At 40.6% G+C, this 12,815-nt stretch overlaps 1 long non-coding RNA gene across 1 annotated transcript in view; it reads left to right on the top strand.

The window, feature by feature from the left end:
- The first annotated feature begins 2,406 nt into the window (after nt 1-2,406).
- Nucleotides 2,407-12,815, top strand: part of Gm32689 — a 10,605-nt gene continuing 196 nt past the window's right edge. The window contains exons 1-3 of the long non-coding RNA XR_386584.2: nt 2,407-2,799; nt 4,083-4,112; nt 10,941-11,126. This is a non-coding gene — a long non-coding RNA (predicted gene, 32689). The remainder of the gene's footprint in view (nt 2,800-4,082; nt 4,113-10,940; nt 11,127-12,815) is intronic.

Below are 12,815 nucleotides of genomic sequence, written 5' to 3'. Positions count from 1 at the left end.
CCTCTTCTCTTCTCTTTTCTTCTCTTCTCTTCCCTCCTCCTCCTCCTCCTCCCCCTCTTCTTCTTCTTCTTCTTCTTCTTCTTCTTCTTCTTCTTCTTCTTCTTCTTCTTCTTCTTCTTCTTCCTCTCTCTGTCTCTCTCTCTGTCTCTCTCTCCTCTCTGTCTGTCTCTGTCTGTCTCTCTGTCTGTCTCTCTGTCTCTGTCTCTCTCTCTCTCTCTCTCTCTGTCTCTCTCTCTCTCTCTCTCTCTCTCTCTCTCTCTCTCTCTCTCTGTCTCTCTCTCTCTTTCTCTCTCCAATAAAGCTCCCAAACCATGGCCTGTCTCTGCTCATCGAGATCTGCTGGAGCAGTAGAGCAGGCTTCCCTTTAAGGAGCTGTGTGTCTAACCTCCCACCAGGAGGTACACTTCAGCCATGGCCACCAGCCAATGCAAGCAGCCCAAAGAGCTAGCAGCCTGAGCTAGCCAGACGCTCACCCACGTGGGAACCACCCAGGGCCTTCTCCCCCTGCCCTCTTTTCCCTTCGGTGTTAGGCAGGCTTAACAGCCCCTGGGGTCCCACCCGTTCTCAGCTCTTCTGTGGTATACTGTAACATTCTGTGATGCCCAAGAACTAGAATCTGTTGTCCCTGGTTTCTGTGAAACCCACGGACCCGGGACTGCTCCCTCTTCACGCCCTGCAGACTGGGGATCCTTGGCTTCGCACAGCCAGATGCCCACCCAGGCTTCATGGAGAGTGTGCGGTGGTGCCTTGTGTCCTCCTGCCCAGAGCCCTGGAGCTCCAGCGGGATGCGAGAGATCTTTCCCACCCCCTTTATTTCACAACGCACAGAACACCACATGAGTGAGTGAAATCCTAAATGACTGTATGTTAAGATGGTCATAGACAGGGTGAGAACATGACATCCTTAAATCCATGGGTTAAATAAAAACACCTTTCCCTGGGTTGTAGTTCAGAGGTAAATGGAAAAGCCTTTCTTAGGGAACCAGACCAAGTATTTATAGTGTGCTGGAAACTGTTCATTAAAGCCTTTCCCTTGGATGTGTACGGTCTGAAGACTGTTCCCAGCTGTATTCCACAAACTCTGTCTCCTTGATTATCTGTATGGAATTAACCCTACTGCCTAGTGCAGCTGTTCAGAGTAACCCTACCTCCTTTTCACCTCTGGATAATATACACGCTGAGCTCCCGTGGCTGTGCGTCTCCTTCCTTCCACGCTCAGATTACCTGATCCCAGCTTTCCTTGTGCCTGCCTGTTTGTCTGTTTGTCTGTTCTTCATTCCCTCACTCTCTCCACTCAGGGCCGAGTACCTCGATCCATGGCAATCTGCTTATCCAGAGACATGCCATGGGCCCTTGAATCACAAGGAAACCTGAAAGTAAAATTCACAAATTTCACTTGTTTATGTCTCTGCTGCGTAAACTCCCCCTATTTAGTCTTTCTCTACCATTGTCTCTGTACAAACCACCCATATACACAAAACAAATTTACAAACATTTTTAATAAAAAAAAATACCCACACAAGCTAAACATGGATCTCTGCTGCTTGCCACTGGAACACAGTCCACAGCCTGAAATCTTGGCATTTCTCTTACTGGAGAAAAATAGAATAACTGTTAAGGATGCTCAGTTCTGAGTGCACTTTTACAGTGGATTAGAGTAATAGAGGGCATGAGATCACACACACACACACACACACACACACACACACACACACACCCTCTTAAGTTGCTTTGCTGTAATAAACACTATCCTCAAAGGAAATGGCCACCACACAGTATCCTGTGACCAGTTTTTGAGATATTAAATGAGAGTTTCCTAACCCAGTTTTGGAGAAATTAACTTTTGGTTTCAAAAGCCTTATCTGAATAGTTTAACAACTGGGCCATGGCAGAAGGTCACCTTATACACAAGCCCATGCCAGGGTCACTACAGCACCTTTTGTTCTGATTATCTTTCTTGCTCTTTCCAAACCTCTGGGGATTTTGAAAATTATGCATTACTTGGTATTTTCCCACCATTCTCTGTAAATGAGGGCTTGGGAAATGTCATGAAAATTGTGAGTCTTACGTGGGTGACTGGATGATCTTCCCGCTGGAAGTCTCTTATGTAGGCAAATCTGGCACTGACTTCCGGCTCATAAGCACCACTGATTATCACATTTTTTCATATAACACTCTCTTAATTTCACAGCATCTCTCCCCTTGAATGTTTTCTGGACTCATTTGAAATCACCAGTGGAAATTAGAAAGAGAGCCTTGGGTTTACTAAGAACCAGGATAAATGCTGTTTCTAAGCAGTGCTAAGGTAGCTTGTCTAAATGTTACGTATAGCTAAAGGTTCATATATCTAAACGTCATGGAGGAAATGATTCAGGCTCATTGGGAATTATGTAACATGTCCTGGAGACGAGTCATTCCAGAGAAGTATAAACTAAGGTAAGCACTAGAGTATTGCCTTTATGAAGTCAGGAATCTTTCTTGTTTTCTTCATTTGGCACAGTACCTCCCATAAAGAGCACATTTAATTCACATTAGTTTAAGAGCTCAAGAAATAGTTTGAAAGAAAAAAAAAATGACTGAAAACCTTACTTGCATTTGAACCTCACATGGACATTATTTATTTCAGCAAACATATTGCCTTGATAAATACAGTAATAGAGACTAAGAGTAAAATCTCATGTGCATAGATAATTGACCTATTTCTATGTAAATGCAAGAATACCTTTGAACACATTATTTTTCTTCTTTTTTTTTAGAACTTGTTGAGATTGCATGAAAGTGACAGAAAAGAAGACTAAGGTGGGTTCTATGTAATTCTTTCTTTGTCTAGTTTTGCTCCCAATTAGAGATCTACAAAGCCCTTCCCAGAAAGTATTTTGAGGGATGTGGCCTGCTATGCACAGGCTCATGGATGCTTTTGGCCAGTAGGGGGAGCTATCACCCAGCACTACCAAATGGTAAAACCTCTGAGGATTCACGGATCAATCCTGGTGTTTACTTCTGGAAAAGAAATATAGACGCCAATTGCTAACTATGTCAGTAGGGACATAGACAGACTTAGACCTTGTAATGTGTAACACGGGGAACAGTATAATATACACTGTGGCTTTTAATAGAAAATCGATCAGAATGTCAGACACTAAATTGGATCAATTGTAAGTCCTGAGCACTTATATCAGACAACACTACCACAATTGAGCTGTTCACCACCATTCCTCTGCCCTTCTCTTCTTATGAAGGCCATTGTTTGATTATATCCTTGTGTCTGGGCTGCATTTGCTGCATGTCCTTTGTCCATGCCAAAAATTAATTAATTAATTAATTAATTAATTAATTAAAAAGTAGAAGCTCAAATGATTACATAATAAAATTTAGGGTGGGCCTGGGCCTGAGGTCAACACCAATTGCATGGTCTACAGATCTTCCAGGTTTGCTATTTGCTATACACAAGCCAAAATACAGATTTATCTGTGCCTACGACCATGCAGCAGGGATGACAAACAGCAATAGAACTCACGAAATGCGGCCCACCTGTTAGCATTACCACAATGGGTGGGTGTGTCTCGGTTGATCTCGAGGACTTTATGCTGTGATGGAGTTCTGCTCTGCTTGCTGCCCTCACTTCCCTCTTCCTTCTAAGAATTGTATAAAAATTCTAAGGGTCTTCCAGCCCCTCACTGGGCAATATCTCTGGCACTCAAAATAACAGTGCTCGGTCTCTTTTCAGACATTGCTGCTAGAGTAGATTAACGATTCAATCACCACCCTAGGAAAGAACTTAGGTTGTAAATTTGTAATCTACAAATTAGATGTAGATTGTGAGCTATGACCGCCACCCTTAGAAAGCATTTTGGAAAAATAAAATTGTTAGTAAGGCTAGGTTAAGATGTTTTGGCTACTGGCTCTGATGTAGAAAATCTTAGGAAAAAAATGTGAAGTTTGGAAAGGCACACTCTTATTAGTTAAGGTAGGACTTTTAAGGTCAGGGAACAAGAACAATACTAACATTGACTGCTGTGACTCTCACTGAGGCTGGACTGGTGATAATTGATTTCTTATACCCATTTTTTTTTCTCTCTCAGCTTCCTGATCCAGTTTAGAAAGAATTGCTGGTAAGTAGATGTGCATTTTTGAGGATTTAAAGAAGATATGACTGATTTTATATAAAAGTTTAGATTTGTAACTCTTTTAAGATTCTTATCAGATTATTTTTAAAGATGATAATAAAATAATTAACCCTTTCTTTGTAACTGCAAATCGCTGCCTGTCAGTAAGAGAAACTGGCCGAGAAAACTACCTTGCTTCTTCATACTTTGTTAATCTATAACAAGTTGCTTAGTTGAGAATGTATGTGGGTTCTTGGGAATACTTTTTTATAGTCATTTACTAGAAGAAAACTTGGCCGTAATTATAGTGGAATTGTACTGCCGGAAAGATTTTGCTGTGGTACGTAAGCTATAGGAGAAAAAAAATAAAGTCGTTGGAACATTGCTCCTTCCACCCTCCAAGTATATGTGTATACATGTGTGTTGGAACATTGTTCCTTCTATCCATTAATTGTATGGGTGTGTGTGTATGCATATATGCATATGTGTGTTTGTGTGTGTGTGTGTGTGTGTGTGTGTGTGTGTGTGTAATGGTGAAATGCTTGGAGCCTGCTTGTTGGAACTTTGTTCCAGTCATTCAATGTGTTAATGTATATATTTATGTCTATTTGTCAGTCTCTATGCATACACACACACACACACACACACACACATAATGAAGTTATTGAAGTCTGCGTTTTGCCTCAACCACTGAGTGTGTATGCATGAATTTTCTCTTTCCTATCCCTAAATCCTGATTGGTGAAATAACTTGGCACAGATGTTTGTGGATTTGAGCCTTAAAAACCCCCTAGGACCTTAACTCAGGATCATGGTTCAGTTTTAAGTCTGAACCATGGCCCTGCTCAACCAGTCCTGAGGTCAGTGTCCATGTGGTTTGTCAGGCAATTCCTGGAGCCAACAATGATAACAGCAACAAGTGAACATGTCTTTATTTGAATTTTGAGTCGTGAAAGAGAGTCACTTGTATTTCATGAGTTACTTGAAAGATTTTTCAGTAGTATTTGTGTCTATATGTGGGTGTTTTCACATGAGTACAGTGCCTGTGGAAGTCAGAAGACATTACTAGCTGGATCGCTTTGAGGTGGATCTAAGCAGTTGAGAGCCATCTGATCTGGGTCCTGGGAATTGAATGCTGGTCCTCTGGGAGAACATCACACACTCATAACTGCTGATTCCACCTCTCCAGAACCCATCCCCCCAAAAGTTCTTCAAAGCTATCACTCAGAGCTTCCATTAACTCACATGTGATATTCAAAACAGAGGGGGAATTATTTGATACTTGGCTTTAATTCTTGGGTAGTGTTTTCCAAATAAATTTTAATAAAAACATGAAGCAGAAGGATAAACCCCATTTAAACATAACTATTGGTCGTCAACATTTTGTGCATGTTTTAATGTAATTTCTGATATGACTGTTTTAGATTAAACTTATCTTAAATATCTTACTATGTATATTGGCAATCTTTTACTTGTTTATTTAGGTAAATTTCAGTACAATTATATAATATGAAACCTCCAAGTAAATATCATGCTAAATTTGTCTCATAAACATTGTTTAACCTGACCCATATCATGTGGGCTGAAAGGAACCTTACAGATATCAAAATACTGCAATTTTTTACTTGTTACTTAAAACTACAATGTTCTTTAAGTTCTCATTGCTGTATGCTTGAACTCCCCTTTAATAGTTGGTGCTGTTCATCACTGAAGTAAGTCAGAGCAGGAGCTTAAACAGGACTGGAACCTAGAGGCACATTTTGTTTTTGTTTTTGGTTTTTTGTTGTTGTTGTTTTGTTTGTTTGTTTGTTTGTTTGTTTTGGTTTTTCGAGACGGGGTTTCTCTGTATAGCCCTGGCTCTCCTGGAACTCACTTTGTATACCAGGCTGGCCTTGAACTCAGAAATCTGCCTGCCTCTGCCTCCCGAGTTCTGGGATTAAAGGTGTGTGCCACCACGCCTGGCTGATCTCCCTTGTTTTTGACAGTGTTGGCTGGACACAAGCTAGAGTCACCTAAGAGGAGGGAATCTCATTAGAGAAAAAGCCTCCATAACATTGAAATGTAGGCAACCCTATAGGACATTTTCTTAATTAGTGATTGATATGGGAGGGCACAGCCTATTGTGGGTAGGGTTACCCCTAGGCTGCTGGTTCGGGGTTCTATGAGAAAGCAGACTGAGTAAGCCTGGAAGAGCAAACTGGAAAGCAGTATTCTTCCACAGCCTCTGCATCAGCTCCTGTCTCCAAGTCCCTGAACTGTTTAAAGTTGCTGCCCTGGCTTCCTTCGGTGATGAACAGCTATGTGGGAGCATGATTCAAGTAAACTTTGTCTTCCTCAAGTGGTTTTTGGTTGCAGTGTTTCGTTACAGCTGGAGTGACACAAAACAAGGAAGTTTGTAAGATGGTGAATTTAAGGATGGAAATATAATCTCAGGAATTCCATCCCTAAGGCTGAGTCTCTTGGGTGTTTTCTTCATGGGTTAATTCCTAAAGTTCCTAAGGTCATGCAGTGACAGCAGTGTACATTGTCTAAGAGCACAGAAGTCAGTCAGGTGACTTGAGTTCAAATCCCATTTCCAGTGACTCCATCCCAAAACCTTGAGATTACTTAAAGCATCTGTTGGCTCGGGTATGATGAGAGCATACAGCACCAGGTTCTCAGTTACTGACATTACAACCGTGCTGTAAGAAGAGATTACCTGGAACTTCACTTGGCTCAAAACAAAATATTTGTACTCATTATTAGTATTGGAATGAAGTTCAGTATTTTGGTCTTTTAAAAGTTCCGAGCAGCTTGGATATTTATTCAGCATTTCAGGGGTAACCCTACCCACAATGTGCTGGGCCCTCCCAATGGAGACCTTGTCCATGAAAAGAAGCCAGGGATAACTGACTTTAGCACCTTTTATACTCTCACTGTGAACTTCTCAAAGTTCCAAGTTACAAAATAATTAATAATAATAATAATGAGGAGGAGGAGGAGGAAGAGAAGAAGAAGAAGAAGAAGAAGAAGAAGAAGAAGAAGAAGAAGAAGGAGAAGGAGAAGGAGAAGGAGAAGGAGAAGGAGAAGGAGAAGGAGAAGGAGAAGGAGAAGGAGAAGGAGAAGGAGAAGGAGAAGGAGAAGGAGAAGGAGAAGGAGAAGGAGAAGGAGAAGGAGAAGGAGAAGGAGAAGGAGAAGGAGAAGGAGAAGGAGAAGGAGAAGGAGAAGGAGAAGGAGAAGGAGAAGAAGAAGAAATAATTAGTCCCACATCTTGGCTTTTTGATATGAGTTGCTAATGTAGCTGGGTCCTTCACACCTCTGAACCAATTCTCCTTATGTCAAGTCACACAAATTTTACATGTAATTCAGGGTCTGCTACTGAAAGCTTAGTTAATGCCATATTTCCTACACTAAAGTCTAGAGAGCCTCACAATTGGTCAGATATTTAATAACATTAATCATTAATAATTATGATCAATAATATGTATCATAATTTTAAATAATTAAATTGAAAGGGAAAATTTATCTTAGTAACAAAATGGCAATACTATTATTACCATTAAGATTATATGATTAATTAAATATTGTCTCAAATGTTGCTAAGGCAAATGTTTTATTATTGTTAAGCAATGCCCTTCAGCATAATGAGTACAATCTACATTGTATTGGCTGTAGCCTAATATACAATGTGTGAAAACACTTAAATTGCACAGAAAAAAATGTTTGATTACATTTATAAGTATATTTCAATCCAACAGAATTACTGGACATTCTTACCAAGATGTATTTTTAAAAATGATTATAACAGTCTAAAGCATAATTATGGCATCGGGTTATATTACTGATTTCCCAGTTCAAGCAGCCCAGCATGTCAGGTGGTGCTGCGTCTTGTGTGAGTGTGGGACAGGTGCTAGCGTTCTAACTGGCATGTGAGGGAAAGGAGAAATGACAGAAGTCTATACACAAGCACAGAGGTCAGGTAGGGAGGGTATACTCACTGGGATAGATTGTCATCACACATATTATACAACTGGAACTAGGCACTTTAGTGTGCAGGTGAGACCGATTACACTGCTGGCTTCTCAGCATAAGCAGCTGAGAGAGGATGCTCTTACTGAGAGAGACAAGGAGACTTAAAGTTCCAGAGAGTTAGAGTCCATGATTATCAAGATAACATGCATGGCAGCAGGCAGGGGGCTAAAAAAAGCTGAGAACTTATATATTGAAACTCAGCCACTAGGGAGAGAGAGAGAGAGAGAGAGAGAGAGAGAGAGAGAGAGAGAGAGAGAGAGAGAGAGAGAGAGAAATATGAATGGCATGGGAGTATGATAGTCTGCATGGCTGTTATTAACTTCCAATTCCAGGCTGGTGTAACGAAATTTTGTATCAAAGTAAAATAAAAACAAAAAGACACAGAGGCTTTTGGGAAATGGGCAGTGTTGGTGCATGACTTTATCCCAGCATTTGAGAGGTTGAAGCGGATGGATTTCTGTGAGTTCAAGGCTAGCTGGAGCTATAAAGAGAAACCCTGTATCCAAAGCAAAACAACAGCAGCAGCAACAATAAACAACAAAAAGGCTTTGTGGACTAGAGGGATAGGTCAGTGTTGAAGAGCCTTTGCTGCCCTTCCAGAGGATTCGGGTTCAATTCCCAGCATTGGTGGTGCTATATCCTGTGCCACTGTGGGATGAGTCCTGGAAACCTAACTGGGGTATGAGAGATGGAGAGTGGACAGAAACACATACACAAAAGCAGGGGTCAGGTGGAATGTGCATATTCGGGCACCAACTATCTCAACAACCTGGAAGCTAGGAGAGTTAATTATGTACAGCGCAGAGGGAGGGGTTAGTTACTGGACAGTCGGTCTCTGTAAGCAGCAGTTTCAGGCTGGAATCATCTGGCAGAAGGAAGTAGCAGTCGCTGGCTTTTGCTCACATTGCTAACTTTTGCATTAGGACCAGATGGAGGCTTTGCCACCCCTCTGAGCCTCCCCCTGGGGAAATTCACAGGTGTCTGAGGCATTGGTCCTTGTATGCTTAGATTTTTCAAAACCTACATTATTTAGGGTTCTTAAATGCTTCAACCTCCCGTCTAGCCCACTGATCAGGGGTAGGGGAGAAAGAAGGTTAATAGGAAAAGGGGGTTGTAAACATATTTAATTGTAGTCCCCTAGGGGCAATTCCCCTTTTTTTATCAGGATACCCTCAGCCCACTTCAATAACAAACACCAAACACCAATCAGTAGTGGTGGCTCGATCCAACAGAAATAGTAAGGCTTCCCCCAATTGGCAAAAGTCAGTGGAAGTGGCCAAAATCAGTCAGAATACCATGGAAATTTCTTTGACACATTTCTCTCTATGAATTAAGGACCATGAAAGAACAGGAAAGACCATTGAAGACCAGTAAAGACCACTTAATATCAGCAAATGGAAGAGCATCCTCTCGCTGATTGCCCAAGGAGTTCCATTTATATTCTTTCTAAACATCACATACCCTCACAATTGTTTGTTTTCAGCAAAATATCACATTGCCCTGTCACAAGACAGCTCCTAGAAACATCATGTGACCCAACTTAAATGGTAAAGAATTCAAAAATTTCCACTTCAAGTCCTTCACATGGCCTTGTCCATATCATTATTACACATTCAATAGGGTTTCCTCCATTCCCCACAAAGTCATTCACCTGCCTATAACCATAGTTGTAGACACTCTCTTTCTGGTCTTTGCTAACACCAGCATGCCCTTGCACACAGGAATACTACACACACACACACACACACAGAGAGAGAGAGAGAGAGAGAGAGAGAGAGAGAGAGACAGAGAGAGAGAGAGAGAGAGAGAGAGAGAGAGAGAGAGAGAGGGGGAGGGAGGGAGGGAGGGAGGGAGGGAGAGAGAGAGAGAGAGAGAGGCATGAATAAAAATTAAAGCTTATAAAAATAGCTTTGGACTGATGAAAATCTGTATTATTAGTGCCCCAATGTTTCTGAGTTTTCTCTTTGGGTTGCTGATAACATCCTTAGAGCATGCTTCCCCCCTTATAAACTTCTAAATGCCATACCTGCTGCTAAGACTTCACAAACTTGGTGTGTGAGTGTGAAATTAAATTGTAGTAAAGACAGCAACTATTTATTAATCCCTCTTGTGTCTTTCATTTATATTGTTATTCATAGATGAGATAATATTCAGGGATTTTATTTTTGCAGTCTTATACTTACTGTAGGAGTCAAACAGCCCTATTTATCAAATTTACTTCTATTATATCAGTATGTATATTCTTACCATCTTTATACTTTATCAGTAGAGTACAGAATAAAATTCACATTTTGAATACTACTCATTTTAAAAAAAACTGAAACATATTGTCTTAGTTACTTTTCTATTGCCATGGATATAAGACATCATGGCCAAGGAAATTTATAGAAGTGTTTATTGGGGACTTATAGTTTCAGAGACTGAGTCTGTGATGATCATGGTGGGGGCCATGACATCAGGCAGGCAGGCATAGCGCTGAAGCTGTAGCTACAGTCTTAAGTGCAAGTAGAAGATGAAGAAAGCTGAGAATGAATAGGCTTTTGAGAAGCCCAGGGCCACACCTCCTCCAACAAGGCCACACCTCCTAATCTTTCTCCCTAACTTCCACCAACTGGGATCTGCCCATTCAAATATATGAGCCTTTGCAACCATTCTCATTCAAACCCCCACATTCCCTTGCTTTTTCAAAATGTGTGTGTGTGTGTGTGCACGCGCGCGCGCGCGCAAGCTATCTAGTCTTCAATTTATTATCTAAGTTGATCTGAAGTGAATAAAAGTCAACATTGTTTTGTATGCAGTTGTAATTTTTCTTTTGTCTCTTCAGACAATGTGCCTCCCACCTGTGAAAACAAAACCAAACAAACAAAAAGCCCTGGGATCACTGCAAATCCATCCACAAAAGGCACTCCCACCTTCAAGTGTCAGGTTACTTCTATTGAAAAGGACTCAGAGATGTGTACCCGGAAGAGATCAAGTTCTAACCTGAAACCAACCTTGCGTGGGAGATTTGGTAATAACTTCTACCCAGAGGAAGATAAAAAACATTGTTTTTCTTTTGTTTTGTTTTGTCTTGGTTTGGTTTTGGTTTTTCGAGACCGGGTTTCGTTGTGTAGCCCTGGCTGTCCTGGAACTCACTTTGTAGACCAGGCTGGCCTCGAACTCAGAAATCCACATTGTTAGTGATTCCACAATGTGACTCAGGATGTTGCTGTTTTTCATGGTTCTTAAAATCTGCAGCATTTATTTATACATCCTGAAGATGCATTCGGCTGGCAGGCAGCCTTGTTTATGGTGTCCATTCACATCTTTACTGAGGTGAAAACCCCTCAATGTTTCAGATTTTCAGCATCCACATGAAAACAGGAAAGAAAAGCTTCAGTCATGAGTAACGAAAAGCTGAACCCACATTTATAGAATTCTATTTCCTGATGTATTTAGAAATGATGATTATAAAATAATTTGGATATTATTAATAACATCCTTCATAACATTCTTTTTTCTTGTTGCTAATAGAGGTGACAGTCTATTTTGATATTTAAGCAACCTGGTTATTTTAGTGGTACAAATATATGTCAGATTTTCGATATTGATCATTTTTCTGTAACAGTAAAATGCTAATGTTGAAGCTGATTAATGGAAGGGATAAGTTATTCCTGAGGACCCTGCTACTTTCTTATTCACTAGCTTATTTCAACTTGGTATTAAACAGCTTAGTTAGCAATATTTGAGCACTAAGGTTATAAACAAGAAAACTCAAAAAACCAAAAATACAACACTATATGTCTGTCATAGTTACTGTGTTATTATTGTAAAGAGACATCATGGTCAAGGAAATTCTTATAGAGGAAAACATTTAATTGGGGCTTGTTTACAGATTCAGAGTCTCAGTCCATTATCATCATGAAAGAGTGGCAGCACACATGGTGCTGGAGCAATAGTTGAGAGCTACATCCTAAAGGAGAGAGAGAGAGAGAGAGAGAGAGAGAGAGAGAGAGAGAGAGAGAGAGAGAAGGGGAGGGGGAGAGGGAGAGATGGAGGGGGAGCGGGAGAGGGGGAGAGGGAGAGATGGAAGGGGAGAGGGAGAGTGGGAGGGGGAGGGAGAACTGGGGCTAGCATGAACTTTGAAGCCCACTTTAATATTGAAAGGGAACATAGGCAATAAAGATGCTAGAACAGATTTCCTGCCCTTGGAACAGATACATTAAATAATGTCTTTAAAACACTTTTAAACAAGAAGGGCAGTATTGAAACGAGTGTGGTGAGATGTGTCAGTCAAAAGAAGAGATCTAATAACAAATAACATAATAATAATAATAGTAATAGAGGTAATAATAGGAAGAATCATCTATAATCTGTTATTATAGATCTTATTTTGTGTTTTCCTATTGTCATAGAAAAGCATGTGTTATTAGCTATAGGTTTTCTAGAAAATTTAAACTTTCCATGCAAACTTAGATTTGGTTCCTCCTTAGCCCATTTCAGTACAAGATTATTTCTAGAAAACCCATATCTGACTGGAGAGGTCCCTTTATTTTTACTGAATTCTTTTCCAATGAAAATGTATATATGTAATAAATGATCCAACATTAAAATGTCTTTTCCTCTATCTGCCTCCAAACCATTCAGCACAGTAGAGCAGGTTCGTCGCACCTGTTGCTCTTCCTCTCTTCTCCCACCCATCTCTCCTGCTCTGCCCTTT

Source organism: Mus musculus, chromosome 19 (genome assembly GCF_000001635.26).
Source record: "Mus musculus strain C57BL/6J chromosome 19, GRCm38.p6 C57BL/6J".
NCBI lineage: Eukaryota > Metazoa > Chordata > Mammalia > Rodentia > Muridae > Mus > Mus musculus.
This window is presented reverse-complemented; position numbering and strand designations above follow the sequence as displayed.